The 17243-nt window shown below is 40.1% G+C and overlaps 2 protein-coding genes across 17 annotated transcripts in view; one reads left to right on the top strand and one right to left on the bottom strand.

Annotated features, from left to right (window-relative positions):
- R3HDM1 (R3H domain containing 1) overlaps positions 1–15105 on the bottom strand; it is a 167532-nt gene extending 152427 nt beyond the window's left edge. For 3 of the 13 annotated variants that reach the window (XM_055572723.1, XM_055572719.1, XM_055572720.1), the window contains exon 1: positions 14868–15098. The gene's annotated coding sequence lies outside the window, so the exon portion shown is untranslated. Of the gene's footprint in view, positions 1–12279; positions 12353–13959; positions 14101–14867 lie in introns of all 13 variants that reach the window. The other 10 variants (XM_055572721.1, XM_055572724.1, XM_055572718.1 and 7 more) reach the window with 8 other exon arrangements.
- Positions 15106–15301: 196 nt separating this feature from the next.
- ZRANB3 (zinc finger RANBP2-type containing 3) overlaps positions 15302–17243 on the top strand; it is a 300187-nt gene continuing 298245 nt past the window's right edge. The window contains exons 1-3 of one of the 4 annotated variants that reach the window (XM_055572729.1): positions 15302–15343; positions 15431–15508; positions 15895–15981. The gene's annotated coding sequence lies outside the window, so the exon portion shown is untranslated. The other 3 variants (XM_055572728.1, XM_055572727.1, XM_055572733.1) reach the window with 3 other exon arrangements.

The following is a 17243-nucleotide window of genomic DNA, read 5'->3' on the forward strand; positions in this document are numbered from 1 at the left end:
CTATTGCTAACCTAGATTAGTGGAAAATTCACGCAAATCACTCATGTCTGGCTACTGTCAGAACAAATTTGCTGTGATCCTAAATATGACAAATCTTAATACTTCACTTCAATATGACATATACTGAATTCCCTCCAGTTTGGCTAAATTTTAGTTCAGAAAGACTATTTCAGGTATAAACAAAAATAACCTAGATAACAAAGAAAATTACTCATGGAATGAATACCAAGCAATGTTAACAACAAAGTAGCTATGAAAATATTCTACTTCACAAAACTTACTTTATTTAACAAATACATCCTGGTTTACAAAATAAGTAGGACATTACTTAACTATGACTCACTGACTTTGTCTACTGTGTGAAGAATGAAAATTTGGGGTTAGAACAAGTTATCAAGTTAAAAAGAGATGCAGGTACACTTTCATACTTATTATAGGGTCTACTTCCTTACCATTAAATCTCATTTAATGCTGAAAGGAAAAACTCTTGCAGGGTAGAAACAAAAAAAACCTCTTTACTAAATAAAATTATTTTTGTTATTACATGGACAACTTATGCTAACATTTCAATTTATAATTAGCACACACTGAGTAGCTCAGGGTCACTTACAATATAAAACAATAATTACAATATAATACAGTAACTTTGCATTCTATACTACCAATCAGGTACGATGGTAGGCTAGAGACTTTAGGCATATAAGGGCTAGACAGCTTTACTTCCTGAGGAATCTTTCTTGAGAAAACACTTCAGGCTACTGTCTAGTAAAATGAGTGTGAAAATCAAGAAAGGAAGGACCTACAGGATCCAGTAAACACTTGATTCAAGCTAGGAAGGCAGTGAAGGCAAGTCCCAGGCTGAGAGCACGACACAGGATTCAAGAAAGAATCTGAGAGGCCTCCATGAAACAGACGCTGAATAACACTGAGGATATATTGATGGTACATTATTATTTGTTCATCAGAAAAAAAGGAAAATCAGAAACCCCAGGAAAACTGGAAAAATATTTTCAAGTGCTAGTTATAATACTAGCATTTGAGTCAAGACACAAGGTCTTCTAAGTATGTAAGTAAGTAGTTTTAAGCAACTGGCAATTCTAGGAGTAACATAAAGTCTAGAACAACGAAGTATGGAGTTTGATAGCAATAATTCTGACAAGCTAGCTATCTATTTTGAAATCTTCCCCAATAAACGCCCTTATAATATTCTGGGGCTAAAAAATAGGCACATTAATTGACCTATTAATTCCTTTATACTTGATACAGTATAAAGCTGAACTTGCAGTAGAGTCCTGGCTGGGCCATTAACTGATCACGTTAATTTTGGGTAAATAGTTTTGTATGTCTGAAATATAGGATGCCAGGTGAAAAGCTGTAAGAGAAATGAGGGCAGGACAAAAATGCATGTATTCCAATTTTACAATAGGATATGTAAAAGCAATTCAATTAATGGTTATCTGACCACCAACTTTCATTTGGTTCTCTATTTTGCATTTAGAAGGTGTAAATCTCACATAATCCTTGGAAAAGACCACCGGACACCATTGTTCCTACTTTATCATAGTTCCAGTAATCCTATCTCTCTTTAACCTGTCCAAAGACTAGGGGAAAGAAGAGAAGGATAAGTAGGATAAGGAGAAAAAGGAATGGAAGCAGCAGCCATTTACAATATGGAAATTTTGATTCAGGTGGATTCCTGATAAATCATGAGCTTCTCAAAGATATGTCTTTAAGGACAAAAGCAATGCAATTATAGCCCTTTCTGTGATCTTAGTTTAATAAGAACATCAATTATCCCTCACTAGCATTTCTGCAAGCTTATTGACAAATGCCACATACACCAAAAAAAAAAAAAAAAAAAAAGACATGAGCAAAGATAAATAGGTCCTTTCTAAAATTATCAGTATTAGATGCAAGTAAAGTAGATACAGGACTTCCCTGTGGCTCAGACAGTAAAGTGTCTGCCTACAATGCAGGATTTACGTCAATCCTCTTAAACTCACCTGTTTTATCATTGGGTTTTCCATTTTAGTAGTAAGGTAAACACAACTGAAAAGTTGTGCTTTCAGAAAAACCACAAAATAATTTTCACATGTAAAATAGAGCTTGAATATTATGCTTAAAAACCACTTTACACTTTTATAACTTGAATTAAATTTCAAAATTAGCATTCATTAACAAGAAAATTAACACTCATAAAAAGCATGGCGGTCAAAAAAAAAAAAGAGTAACTGAACACTGAACTCTAGTTACCCATATGGCATGCCCAAGTGTTCAGGACTGAAGTATACCGATCCTTGCAATGTATTTTGAAATGCATCAAAAAATAAGATAGATTGATACAGGATAAAGTTAAAGGAATGAAATGTTAATAACTGTAGTTATTAAGTGAGTCATCCATCAAATTTTTGTATGCTTAGAAAATTTCATCAGTACAGAAGACACTAGTGATATGTCTAAGTACAAGAGAGAAATGACTTTGAACTTCTCATTCTATACTACCAATCAGGTATGATGGCAGGATAGAGGCTTCAGGCATATAAGGGCTAGACAGCTTTACTTTCTAAGCAATCTTTCTTGAGAAAACACTTCAGGCTACTGTCTAGTAAAATGAGTGTGAAAATCAAGAGAGAGGAAGGACTCACAGGAGCCAGCAAACAGTTGATTCAAGCTAGGAAGGCAGTGAAGGCAAGTCCCAGGCTGAGAGCAGGACACAGAATCCAAGACAAAATCTGAGAGAGGCCTCCATGAAACAGACATTGAATAACACTGAGGATAAAATGATGGTACATTATTATTTGTTCATCAGAAAAAAAGGAAAATTAGAAACCTCAGGAAAACTGGAAAAAATATTTTTAAGGAAATCTATGCTTTTAATGTGTAACAAAACAAACTTGCATGATACTGACAAATTGATGGAAGTTTAAAAAAAAATCTATTTGACTTTTGATGCTTATAACATTCTACTTGTGCAAACAGTGGCTGACTAGTTTTTTGGGCTCCAAAAATCACTGCAGATGGTGACTGCAGCCATGAAATTAAAAGATGCTTACTCCTTGGAAGGAAAGTTATGACAAACCTAGAGAGCATATTAAAAAACAGAGATGTTACTTTACCAAAAAAGGTCCATCTAGTCAAGGCTATGGTTTTTCCAGTGGTCATGTATGGATGTGAGAGTTGGACTATAAAGAAAGCTGAGTGCCGAAGAATTGATGCTTTTGAACTGTGGTGTTGGAGAAGACTCTTGAGTCCCTTGGACTGCAAGGAGATCCAACCAATCCATCCTAAAGGAGATCAGTCCTGGGTGTTCATTGGAAGGACTGATGTTGAAGCTGAAACTCCAATACTTTGGCCACCTGATGCGAAGAGCTGACTCATTTGAAAAAACCCTGATGCTGGGAAAGATTGAAGGCAGGAGGAGAAGGGGACGACAGAGGATGAAATGGTTGGATGCATCACTGACTCAATGGACATGAGTTTGGGTAAACTCCGGGAGTTGGTGATGGACAGGGAGGCCCGGCGTGCTGCGGTTCACGGGGTCGCAAAGAGTCGGACACGACTGAGTGACTGAAATGAAGTGTCTTCAAGGGACTCATCAATTCTGATAACAGTAGACAAAGGCATGATAATCAATTATAGATCCACTTTACTGCTTGATTTTTTTGTGTTTACATTGTTTTGATTCTTTTAAAGTTTTAACAAGTTTACAATCTGTTGAATGTACTGAATAGACATGAAATGTTTTTGATTTGAACAGATGTTGGCAATATTACCTGTGTAAAAACATTTAGAAGTGAGCATCATTTTTCTCAAATCGATTTGACTGTTACCAGAATGTTCTAAAAATAGATGTAAAAACTGTCTCTAAGACTTTCATTTCCTGTGATCATACCACCTTGAATAAAACAAAACCTAACATCATAAAGACACCATCATGGTCTAGGTGCCTGGTTCTTTGACAAGATCTAATGAGCTCTGAGGACTAGCTGGAGCTTCTCCGCCAGTAACAACAAGTACTATAACCCAGCAAGTCTAAGGATGGTGCTCAACAGCCAGGGGGAATACAAAGGAGCAAAGTACGTTCTGAGGACATCTGTAGGATTAGTCCTCCACCATTTCTCTCATTTTAGACAACAGGGCCAAACAAGAGGGTCTTACGCCTGAGCAAATAAGTCTCTCATCCCTGCCAACATTTTTACTCTCTGAGGATGTGGGGGATGGAGAGAGGCGACTGGTGACATTGATACTGAGACACCTTTATGATAACTTTTCAATTGTGTTTGGGACCAGTTGAATCTTCTCTCCTCTGACTATGCCTTCCTTCCCTACACCACCCCCTATACACATACACCATATGCAGAAGAGACAAGTCCCTTGAGAATGCACTCTTGTCATTAGAATAGTTTCAGAAAAGGCTAAATCACTATCTGCTTGATTTCCCGCTCATGTACATTCCCCATAAAAGCCTGCTCAAAAAGGCATGAGTCGGCTATCTCCCCAATTCTAATATCCTTTGAAAGAAGAAAGTAAGGAAAAGCAGCTAACTATGAAAAGCTATCTAAGTAACTGGACCAGTCCTTGAGAACTACTAAGGTTGGACCAGATGATTCTCAACATTCCAAGAGAACAATTTATCTTGTGAAGCTTCCCAGGTGGCTCAGTGGTAAAGAATCTGCTGGCCAAACAGGAGCCATGGGTTCAACCTCTGGGTTGGAAAAATCTCCTGGAAGTGAAAATGGCAACCCGCTCCAGTATTCTTGCCTGGAAAATTCCATGGACAGAAGAGCCTGGTAGGCTACAGTCCATAGGGTCTCAAAAGAGTTGGCCACAACGTAGCAACTGAGCGGCTCACCTGGTATGTAAATGTAGGTAATTCTAAGAAAAACTACCAGATCTCTTGTTTTAGCACTGAAAAGACAAGAAACCTTTAACAATACAGATTAAAGACTTGGGTTTAGGCTTTAAAAATGTCCCTTAAAATTCACTGGAAAAGACTCTGATGCTGGGAGGGATTGGGGGCAAGAGGAGAAGGGGACGACAGAGGATAAGATGGCTGGATGGCATCACTGACTCGATGGATGTAAGTCTCAGTGAACTCCGGGAGTTGGTGATAGACAGGGAGGCCTGGCGTGCTGCGATTCATGGGGTCGCCAAGAGTCAGACACGACTGAGCGACTGATCTGATCTGATCTGATCTGACAGAGGAAATGATTCACTTAGCTAATAAATACGCACAGATGACAGCCCCAGAGCCACATTTCAAAGTGTTCCAATGTTCTTGCTCCTTTAAATCCTGAATTTGAGAGAACACCACTGAACTTCAGTAAACAAGTGTAATTTCCATCTCCACCCAAGTATGCCCCCATGCCATGGCCCTTGTACTTCCTGTTCCTCCTACTCAGAATGTTCTTCCCTCATATTATCAGTTATGTCAAGAGGCCTTCTGACCACCATGTCCAAATTGGACCCCACACCTCATTCCGTTTTTCAACCTGCTTTGTTGAAGAAAAAAAAAAACAAAACTGCAGCAAAGTCGATTGGATATTTGGTTCAGTATTTATACAATCACTGAGGATTTGAAATCACTTATATTTTAACCTAATTAATTTTTACTGGGGAAATACATGCTAAAGAACCATTCTCTAAGGCAGAATTTTTGCAATTTCCTTCTGTCTTCCAAAAGTTAATAGCAGGATTGGAGTAAGGTAACAAACTGCCTTAAAGGAGACATCAGTTTACCCCAATTTCTGAATAATTTCTTTACTTTTGTTGGCCCTTTCTCATCCTTACTTGTTTGCCATTGTAATCTGTAGTTAAGTAGAAAATTATATGAACAAAGTTCAGCTTTTAAAATAAATAATACTATTACAATGAACCAAATTTACATGAAAGTTACCATGCTATGGTATGTACACTTTCAGTGGGAAAAAAAATTAGCCAATTCTATATAATGTGCGTGTATGAGTGTGCTCAGTCATTCAGTCATGTTTGACTCTTTGCAACCCTATGGACTATAACCCTCCAGGCTCCTCTGTCTGTGGAATTTTTCAGGCAAGAATACTGCAGTGCGTTGCCATTTCCCACTCCAGGGGTTCTTCCCCACCCAGTGTTTCCTGCGTATCCTGCACTGACAGGCGGAGTATTTACCAGAGCCACCTGGGAAAAGAAAGAAAAAGAAAGTAAAGTTGCTCAGTTGTGTCTAACTCTTTGCGACCCCCTGGACTGTAGCTTACCAGGCTCCTCCGTCCATGGGATTCTCCAGGCAAGAATACTGGAGTGGGTTGTCATTTCCTTCTCCAGGGGATCTTCCTGACCCAGGGATGGAACCCAGGTCTCCTGCATTGCAGGCGGATGCTTTACCCTCTGAGCCACCAGGGAAGCCAATCCTATATAACAGAGGTTGACAAATATAAATGAAGAGAGACAAGCCTCAAGCCTTTGGTGGTTTTTATACACCCAAAAGTTAGGCTTCCCTGGTGGCTCAGACGGTAAAGAATCCTCCTGCAATGTGGGAGACCTGGGTTCGATCCCTGGGTTGGGAAGATCCCCTGGGGGAGGGCATGGCAACACACTCCAGAATTTTTGCCTAGAAAATCCCTATGGACAGAGGAGATTGGTGAGCTGCAGTCCATGGAGTTGCAGAGCAACTAACACATACACAAATTTACAGGCATGATCATGCTTCCTCCTTATAAAAACCCTCATTTAAAAGGTGAAGGGGAAAAAAAAAAAGGTGAAGGAAGACTGAGAGGCTAAGTAACTTGCTCAAAAACCACATGAGCTGTTAAGTGGCAGACTGGTGATTTTTAACCAAGTTTCTGAGTCTCCAAAGATACTTCTTTCCACTGGACAAGCTATTCTTAAAGTGTGGTTCAATGACCACTGCAGATCAAGATGCTTTCAAAGCGTTCATGAGATCCTTCCCCTTTCCTCTACATATCTGTATGAGGCCATGTCTTATACCTCTATCAAAATCACATATAATGTCAGAGTGAATGGAAAAATAGATAGGAGAATAGATATTTTCTTATAAGCCATACATTATGGAGTTTTGCAAAAAAGTAGAACAATGCCTTTCTTCTCATTTTTATTTTGCAAATATATTTTTAACAAAATACATTACAGCTGTCTTTCAATATCCATGGGGTATTTGTTCCAGAGTCACTCTCTGGTTCCCAAATCCACAAATGCTCAAGTCCCTCATATATAATGGCACAGTATTTGCATATAACCTTTGCACGTCCTTCCCTAAACTTGAAATCATCTCTAGATTACTTATAATACCTAATGTAAAGCAAATACTATGTAAACCATCATAAATATAATATAAATGCTATATAGTCACCCAAACATGGCAAACTATTTCATTTTTGGAACTTTCTGGATTTTTTTTTAAGTACTATTTTTCAATCCACTGCTGGCTGACCTATGTATGCAGACCAGCAGATATGGAGGTTTAACTGTATTTATGTTACAAGCAATAAACTTATTATCCTTTTAAAATGAATCACTAAATATTAAAGAAATCATCTCAATATTGTTAACATGACAATACTCCCCAAATTGACCTATTTGATACAATCTTATCAAAATCAAGCTGGTTTCTTCAAAGAAAGTGGTCAGCATTCAGAATAGCCAAAGCAATCCTGGAAAAGAATAACAGAGTTAGAGGACTCACATGTTCTAATTTCAAAACTTTTTCCAAAGCTACAGTGTGGGACTACTAGAATAATGACAGACAAATAAATCAATGGAATAGAAATGAGAACAAATCTCCTACATTTACAGTCAACAAATGTGTTAAGACAATTCAATGGGGAAAGAACAACAAATAATGCTGAGACAAAAAAAAAAAAGGATATCCACATGTAGAAGAATGGATTTAGATCTCTTCCTCACACCATACACAACAATTAACTCAAAATGGATCAAGATCATGCATATCACACAAAGTGTATCCTCTCCAAGTTGGTGACCTATGACTTTTATTTTTGACCTCCTCACATTCCTCCTGCATTGCTTTAAAACATTTAATACTTTTGTACTAAAAGGTTCATGGTCACACAATAAACATAGTGTAATTAAATATAACTTTCTTCCCTCAAATTTTATCTCATTTGTTGTCTTTACAAGGAACAAAATCTCCTGTTTTACAGATTTCAACAGCTTAAAATGCAACTATCTAGAAGGCACTGGCACCCCACTCCAGTACTCTTGCCTGGAAAATCCCATGGATGGAGGAGCCTGGTAGGCTGCAGTCCATGGGGCCGCTAAGAGTCGGACACAACTGAGCGACTTCACTTTCACTTTTCACTTTCATGCACTGGAGAAAGAAATGGCAACCCACTCCAGTGTTTTTGCCTGGCGAATCCCAGGGATGGGGCAGCCTGGTGGGCTGCCGTCTATGGGGTCACAGAGTTGGACACGACTGAGGTGACTTAGCAGTTGAATAATGAATGTACAGCCTCTCTTGACAAAACCAAAATTCTTTTATAGCAACTGGAAAGTGAACAAAATAATATAGATGACCAATATCAGATTCCTTCCAGTTTATATGAAGCAAGGTTGGAAAGAAAAAGTGCAGCAAGCCTGAAAAAAAGAAGAATGGGGACTTCCCTGGTGGTCTAGTGGTTAAGAATCTGCCTACCAATACAGGCAATATGGGTTTGATACCTGTTCCAGAAAGGTCTCACATGCAGCGGAGCAACTAAGTCTTTGCGCCACAACTACTGAACCCATGCGCCTAGAGCCTGTGCTCCACAGCAAGAGAAGCCCCAGCGCTGAGAAGCCTGTGCACTGCAACAAACAGCGGCCCCTGCTCACCGCAACTAGAGAAAGCCAGCGCACAGCAAGACCCAGCACAGCCATAAAGAAAGAAAGAAAATTTTAAAAGACTCCATGCTCCCAATGCAGGAGGCAAGGGTCAATCCCTTAGTCAATCCCACTCATCTTACTGTGGGTGCTAAGATCCTTCATGCCACAAAGCACAGCCTAAAAAATAAAAAATTTAAAAAGAAGAATGAACTGGCATTTAGGGAAAACAAAGCATATAAAATGAAGACAGAAACTACATGTTGGATATGTCTAATGTAGAAGTATTTCTACTGCGTGCAGATGCATGTGAACAAGAAAGTATAAATAAAACAAATGAACAATAAGAAATATATGAATTGGTATTTTGCAGAGAATGATTTTTAAAAAACAGATGCTTCTGCCTCCCAATACTATACAGGGACACATATATAAGTACTGGATATTTTTTGTAATTGACTTAATAATTTTAAAATGATGATAACTTCAGTCATAAAAAAATAGTACAGCAACCACCCATGTACTCTTCTTCATCCAGTTTTTCCCAATGATAACATTATACAATTGGCCCTCCTTATCCACATGTTTCATATCTCTGGATCTAACCAACCTTGGACAGAAAACATTCAGGAAAAAAATTTCAGAAAGTTCCAAAGCCAAAACTTGAACTTGCCATGCACTGGGAACTATTTATATAGCATTTGTATTGTATTTACAACAACTTACAAAGTATTTGATATTATAAGTAATTTAGAGGTGGATTAAAGTATATGGGAGTATATATGTAGGTTTATATGCAAATACTATTCCATTTAATACAAGGGACTTGAGCATCTGTGAATTTCGGTATTCAAGGGCAGTCCTAGAACCAATCCCCAGTGGATACCAAGGAATGACTGTGTAAGTGTAGTTCAATATCAAAACCAAGTAATGACACTGATATAATCCACAATTTGATTCAGATTTTAACGATTTTACACACACTGTGTGTTTTTATGTAATTTTATCACATGTATATAGATTTACATAACCACCACCACAATCAAGGTACAGAGCTGTTCAGTTACCACAAAGATCTCTCATGTTAACCCTTTACAATCACAATCACCCTGCTCCTCCCACCCAGCAATGCTTGGCAATTGCCAACCCATCTGCCTTTTGTCACTTTGAAAATGTTATATATACATTAAAAAATATTTATATATATCAGAGAAGGCAATGGCACCCCACTCCAGTACTTTTGCCTGGAGAATCCCATGGATGGAGGAGCCTGGTGGGCTGCAGTCCATGGGGTCGCTAAGTCGGACATGACTAAGCTTCACTTTCACTTTTCACTTTCATGCATTGGAGAAGGAAATGGCAACCCACTCCAGTGTTCTTGCCTGGAGAATCCCAGGGACGGGGGAGCCTGGTGGGCTGCTGTCTGTGGGGTCACGCAGAGTTGGACACGACTAAAGTGACTTAGCAGCAGCATATATATATATATATATATAGATATGGAACCACATGGTAGTTCCATTTCAAGATTGGTTTTTCATTTGGCGTGATTCCTTTAAGATATATCCAAGTTGCTGTGTACAACAGTTTGTTCCTTTTTATTGCTGCATAGCATTCCATGGTATAGAGACAGCACTGGTTGTTTAACCGTTCACTCACTTAAGGGTGTCTGGGTTGTTTCCAGTAAAAAAGATACTTATTTTTACCAAAGAGGACTTTTAACATGAAGGCCTTATGGTTATTTAAACTGCTGCTTTGCATATATATATATATACACACACACACACAGAGATTTCCCCCCCAACATTAAACCTTAAAAAAAAAAATTAAATCCCACAGCCTCCCTCCTCAGTGAGGGTCAAGACAACAAAGTAAATCTGCAGATAGTTAGACCTCTAACTCAGACTATAACGTGTTATTTTATACTAGCATGGAACTTCTTTCATGTAGAAGGCAGGTTAGTGACGTTAACTGCACATCTAGTCCACAAAAGTAATTTACATCTGTCACTGATTAAGCTAAAGTTGGCAGAAGTCAAATTATAGTCTTTAAACTCTTAAGACAATATCAAATAATATCAAATTATTGACTTTTAAGAAAAAAATGTCAAGAATTAAAAACAAATGGAGTTTATGCTCCACATTTAATTTCTTTTGGAGAGAAAGTAGTTTTAGGGAGTTGTGGATAAAAACATTAGTCAAGCAGGCTTACAAGAACAATCATTTAAACGTGTTATGTGAGCTAGCATTTATGAAAAGAGGAGGAACAAAAACCTCACAATCTGCTTGGAGAAAGGAGCTTACAGGTAAAAATTAAGAAAAAAGTCACTAATCTACAATTCAGAGGGCAAAGAGAGAATAACAAAGATTATCAAGTGTAGGCTTGCAAAACTCATACAAAAAATTTTTAACTTAATAAGTACGTGTTAACTATGGAAGAAAGACGAGGCAATAAAGAATAAAATCTGGGAACAAAAAAACAAATTTTTGGAAAATAAGGAAGAGAACTAGTCTTGAGCCAGGATTAAACAACTCATCTCTTAGTTCAACCATCAGTCAATAACTAATTGAAATAAATCCTGAAAAAAATACACATGCTTACCAGGTATAAGCAAATCTGTTTAATTATATAACATATACTTATTTGGAAACCAAAGTTAACTTAATAAAATTGTTTGATTTTATTATTTCTTTGCCCATGTCTGTAATATTAGTAAACATTATCAGAATTCACATGGATCAAGTGGAAGATTTTACATTTTTAGAAAAAGACTATTATTCTGAGAAGAATGGACACACTCCCTTCTCTTTATGATAACCATCTTAGTTTATTCATCTTAAGTGATAAGCAGTAAGGTATCATCATTGTATGTGGATATGACTAAACAGTGTACTGATTCTGTGGTTTGGAGCAGCAAGTGCTATCTGAAAAGTTCGCTACCATTTGTAACCACACCTCTTTTGACCTACGGACTACTGAACATATTTATAATAGACCATGAAAGTGGTAATTGTGAGATTTTCTAATCCAAGCAGCAACAATATAATATAAACCCATCAGTCTTAAAGTGTTTATTACTGTAACATTTTCAAGAATGGAAAAACACCCACAAAACCTGCTATCAACTCTTAGTACTTCTTTCTTTATTTTTGAGGAATTAGAACTTAACATTAACTGAAATGGGTATAATTAGGTATTCTAAAGTGCCAGTACTAGAGAATCTTTCATTACTCAACGATTCTTGTCTTATGCATAGTATTTTTAAAAGCTTATTTCAATTTTACAATATTTTCTACTGCTGCTGCCATGTAAGGTCCCTCAAAGGAGCACCCAACAGTATGGGTTCTATAACCTGGCAGGCGTGCCACACTATATACTTCAGCTTGTACTCAGCATCAGGTAGAGCTGCCCGGAACCCTGGCCAGACACTACTGTCAGAAGACTCCATAAAAAAACTGTTTTCAAGCTAACCTTAAATTTGTCTCACTGTACGCACTCCAAGGACACCATTATGTGTGAAGACCCAGTACGTTTTCAAAAGTTCCTGGGAGGAGAAAGGAACAGTGTGTCTGGAATGTTGTTACACAGAAAAGAAACACTTAAGAACTGATAAATAATGAGAATTCAAAGCAGCAACACAACAGTAGTCAATCTACGGGCCATAACAAATTCAAGTAACTCACTTAATCTTACTAATACTATAAAAAGTTCAATAGCTGACTGCCCCGGGTGAATATGGATAGCGAGTACATAAACTTGATCTTGAAAACATTAACAGCTCAATAACACTTTAGAGGTATTATAATTATTTATCACTTAAATAACCTGACACATACTTTTACTCCAGATAATCCATTTGAAACTCAACACTTACACTTTAATGCAAAATCAAAAAATCATCTATAAAATAATAGCTCTTCTGTGCCTGATAACCAATTTCTCACATCTTCCACTTTGAAAATGGCTAATTAAAAATTGCACTTTAAGTTACAATATAAATGAAAACCTCCACAGAACTCCTTACTAATAGAACATGTCCTGAGGCTCCAACAACACCATAGGCATTTGAGAAACCAACTCATTCTTTCAATATGCTTGTCAGTAACAATAGTTAATGTTTAACATACATACTAAGTGTTAGGTGACGCTAGGGGTTTTAAACACTTCATCTCTAAAATCTTCACAATTCTTTGAGCTGAGCATAACTATTCCCATTTTACAACTATGAGGGTCATAGAGGGGTCCTGTAGCTAGTAAGAGAATACAGAAGAAGCTGTCTATATTTTCATCAGCCCTTTCTGTACATAAGGCACATGAGATCTAAAAGCATTATATATTTATCAATTAACCAACAAGTTTTAGAAAATGCTGGGCTGAGTAATGTATGCTCTGGGTACTTTTTGTGGGGAGCTGAGCGAACTTACCTTTCAGGGTTACATGGTTCATTTCTTAATTCTAACACACAACCAAATTTCTTTCAGATACTGAATCTATGAATCCAAGTCAATTCTATACCTAGGTATATTAGTTATGGATTATGGAAGATCATTAAGCCAGTATCGTCTTCTCAGATCCTGAAGAAAATGCTCCAACACAGTCAAAACTCAAGTATTTCTTCAGAACCCTAGTTTATGCTGGTTCCAAGTAAGCCTCAGAAGTGGGCCTACGATTTTACCTGTGATTACAAACATGTCCACAAAAAACTACAGAATCCAGTATTTAAGGACATATTCACCCAGACAAAAAAGCAAGGACTGAAAAGATGAGCACTCAATCAACAAGTGAGGAAAAAGAAATCCCTCTCTAGTACAGCCAAATGTACCAAATTTTGTCAAGTCGTGTGTCCAATTAACCTAGTCATACTGGTATCCTACTAAAATATGGCACAGAGTTTACTGTTTCAAATATTACAAGTAGGTGGGCTGCAGTGTTCAACTTGAACCATCTTTTTGTTATTCAAAAGTTCTTGTAATCAATGACATTTAGACTAAAAGCAGTTTCTTCAGATTAGTTATGCAAACCATAATCTCGAGAGATATATATACATACATATACATGCATATATATTCATATACATATCATATATACACACACACACACTTTTTTTTTCTACTCTAGAAAATCATATTATAAAAACCATCTGCTACTTACTAAGCCTTCCTATTTGAGCAAACCTCTTCGCCTTTTACTTAGTTGACCTGCTATCCCAATTATACACGGGACCTTGAGAGCCTCAACAGTTTGTTTCTGCATAAAAGCAAGCTCAAAGAACAGAGGCACTCTCCTCTGCACCTAGCAACAAAAAAAAGAGAACGACAAAAAACTTCAAACACACAGGGACCTGGGGGGCAGACCCGAAGGCTCAACCCTGATGGGTGTAAATCTGATCCCCGAGGTCTGTGGCATTGACAGTCATTCAACTTTCTTTCCAATATTCCCACTGTGCTCTTTCTGGTACCACACGCAAAATGTACCACTAACACTTCATCAACCAGTCGGAATGTCTTATTTCCTTTCTAAAAATTTTCAGGGTGCAAGGCCAGGGGGCAGCGGCCGCGGGGTGGGCCGAGGAGCCTGGAGCACGGGCGCCAGCCACCCAGGAGAGCAGAGCCCCGCACGGCACCCGCTCCGGGCAGGCCTGCTGTGGCTGGTTCCCCAGTCCCTGGGGGTGCAAGAACAGCAGCAGCAGCCATAGCAGGGACTCGGGAACCTTTCCCCCGTCTCCTCCGCTAGGCCTCGAGGGGTTTGCTTTTCACATGGCCCCCGGGTGGGGGCGGTGGGCGCAAGGTACTAGATGCAGCTGCAGGCGCAGCGGCGGGCCAGGCGAGCCGGGGCTCCCTCAGAACCCGACCTCCCAGCGGGGCTGGCAGCAGCAGCACCTCGGCGGGGCCCTGGCTGGAGCGTCGACCTCTCGGCGGGGAAGGCCACCTTCTCACACACCACATCTCTCCCCTGACTGCCTCCTTCTCCGTTAGCGCTACCGGCTGGCGGGCGGGGGAGGGGAGGGAGGCGCGTTATTCCCGGGGAGCTGAAGGGGGGGAGGGGAGGGCATCTCTTACCCGCGTTACTGAGGAGGAGGAGGAGGCGGTTGGAGCGCGGCGCGGCGGGGCGACGGCGGGGCTGGGTGGGTGCAAGTAGGAGTCTTACGAAAGGGAATTAACCCCATCACCAGCCCGGACACCGGCTCCAGCGGCAGCCGCGGCTGGCAGAATCCCGCCCCTTCCCACCACGCACTAGCCCCGCCTCCTCGTTCTCTTTGAGAGCAGTCGACAAATCATAGGACGGACATCCTTGGAGTGGCAGGAAGTGTATCCAATCACACCTCAAAAAACGGCCTTCTCTCCTCCCCTTCATCTCCTCTCGGGCCGCGGGAGAGCCGTGCCAAATCTTTCTCCACCCTCAAGGGAAAAAGAGCCAATCGGCTGTAAGTATCCGCCCTTGAAGGACGCAAAGGACAACCAATAATAAACCTAGGAGGACAGCCATTTTGCCCACTTGAGAAAGAGCAACCTTTTCCCACGAGTTGGAACCTGAGGTTGGGGGAGTTCTGGGAATTTTTACTGACCTGAATGTATTGGAAAGACAACTATATTTCCTCAAGAGTATTTATACTGTTTTATAGGAGGAAAGGAAAATTTTCGTCCTCCATGTGGTTGGAAGTGGGGAATGCTGCTGAAGGATTTGGCTCCTCCTCTCAGCGGTAACGGGCTCTAAGACCAACACCTGGTTTCTCCAGCCTCAATGGGGAAAGGCGGGGTGATTGCCCTTTTCGGCTTGCAGCCGACTACAGCTCCCAAAGTGCTTTGTCCCCGCCCATATCCTTTCCTCAGTTTGCTTCCCGCGGAGTCTGACGGGAATTGTAGTTCATGGGAGGTACCCACGCCGCCTCATCGGCCAATGAAAAAGAATGTATTTCTGAATGATTTGGAGTTTGGGGCTGGGAAATAACCCCAGGGCTGAGGTGAAGCCTTTTCGCCACCCTAATAGAAGAGCGAGAAGGGTTAGAAAAGCGAGTCGGGGAAGAGTATTTTCTCGCAACGTGGTAGGGGTTTTAGATTCCTGTTATTTGCACTCTATTACTTTCAGTTTGTACCTTTGAAGTCACTTCCGCTTTGGGACGGACACAGGCCAAACCCGTGGCGGGAGTTGGAGATTCTGCAGCGGATACACCAGGTGTGGTCGTCCGGGAGTGGCGTGGCGGGGTAGTTGGTAGTTTCTTGCGTGAGTGATAGGAAGTTGAACAGTTTAATTGCATTTTAAGAAAGAGTGGGTAAAATGGGATGGGAGTAGTTCCAAAGTCCAAGATGCGGTTCTCCAGCCTCCTGGTCAATCCCGGAGTCTCACTTGTCTTTTGACTTGCCAAGTATTAGATTGCACGCATAAATTTGGGGAGTGTGCCTCTAAAACCTTCACGTCTTCAGTTTGACTAAAAGGAACCGACTCAGAAGTTCTAAGCGAAGTCGTCCCATTTTTACAAACCAACTAAAGGCTGGTTCGAAGAAAAACTGCAGAAGGGCTCATGATTGATACTTGAGAATAGTCGCATTACTTTTTTTTTTTTAAGTAAAGCAGACATTAAACAAGTGTCGACAGGATGCCAACTATAGTACCCCGATGAATACAGATCATCAGAAAGGCGTTGGAGCCAAAAGCCTAAAAAGTTGAACACACTAGGCCCTGTTTGTGCCCCTGTCCGGGTGCTAAGTTGTGTGTGTGTGTTTACCGTTGAACGTTCCCTTTGAGGTTCCTTGGATAACTCATTGATGCAGAAGGAAATGCAGAAGGTGGTATCAGACAAGTTCTTCCCCCCACCCCCTCCAAAAACAGGACTCCCTCCCCAAGCCTGATGGCTTTCACCATCATTTTGACAGACTTTCTCCGATAAGTTCTTACTCAATTTTCTCTCTTCTTTCGCTGAGACTTTGTCTTAAAAGTTATATTGTAAATATTTATTGAGAATTTAATATTGTGTTAGGCGCTATGCTGCCTTCCTGGTGGCGCAGACTGTAAAGAATCTGCCTGCAGTGCGGGAAACCTGGGTTTCATGCCTGGGCTGGGAAGATCCGCTGGAGAAGGAAGGGACAGGCTACCCACTCTTGTATTCTTGCCTGGAGAATCCAATGGACAGAGGAGCCTGGCGGGCTACAGTACATGGGGTTGCAAAGAGTCGGACAAGACTGAGCAATTAAACCCAGGCCAACCAGGCACTATGCCAGATTTAGGAGTAGCAGTGCCAAAAAGACAGGCTCCTTATCCAAAAGTAGTGAGGAAGACAGAAGCCAAACAAAATTAATGGTAGTGTTACTTGTTGTATCTCTAAGTCAGATCTTCATTAGTCATGTTTTGCTAGTTTTTTCATTCTACCTGTGGACTAAACTAAGCATATTTTCTCTGGTTTTTTTTTTTTTTTTTTACTTCAAACACTGATAGGTTTG

Source organism: Bubalus kerabau, chromosome 3 (assembly GCF_029407905.1).
Source record: "Bubalus kerabau isolate K-KA32 ecotype Philippines breed swamp buffalo chromosome 3, PCC_UOA_SB_1v2, whole genome shotgun sequence".
NCBI classification, from domain to species: Eukaryota; Metazoa; Chordata; class Mammalia; order Artiodactyla; family Bovidae; genus Bubalus; species Bubalus kerabau.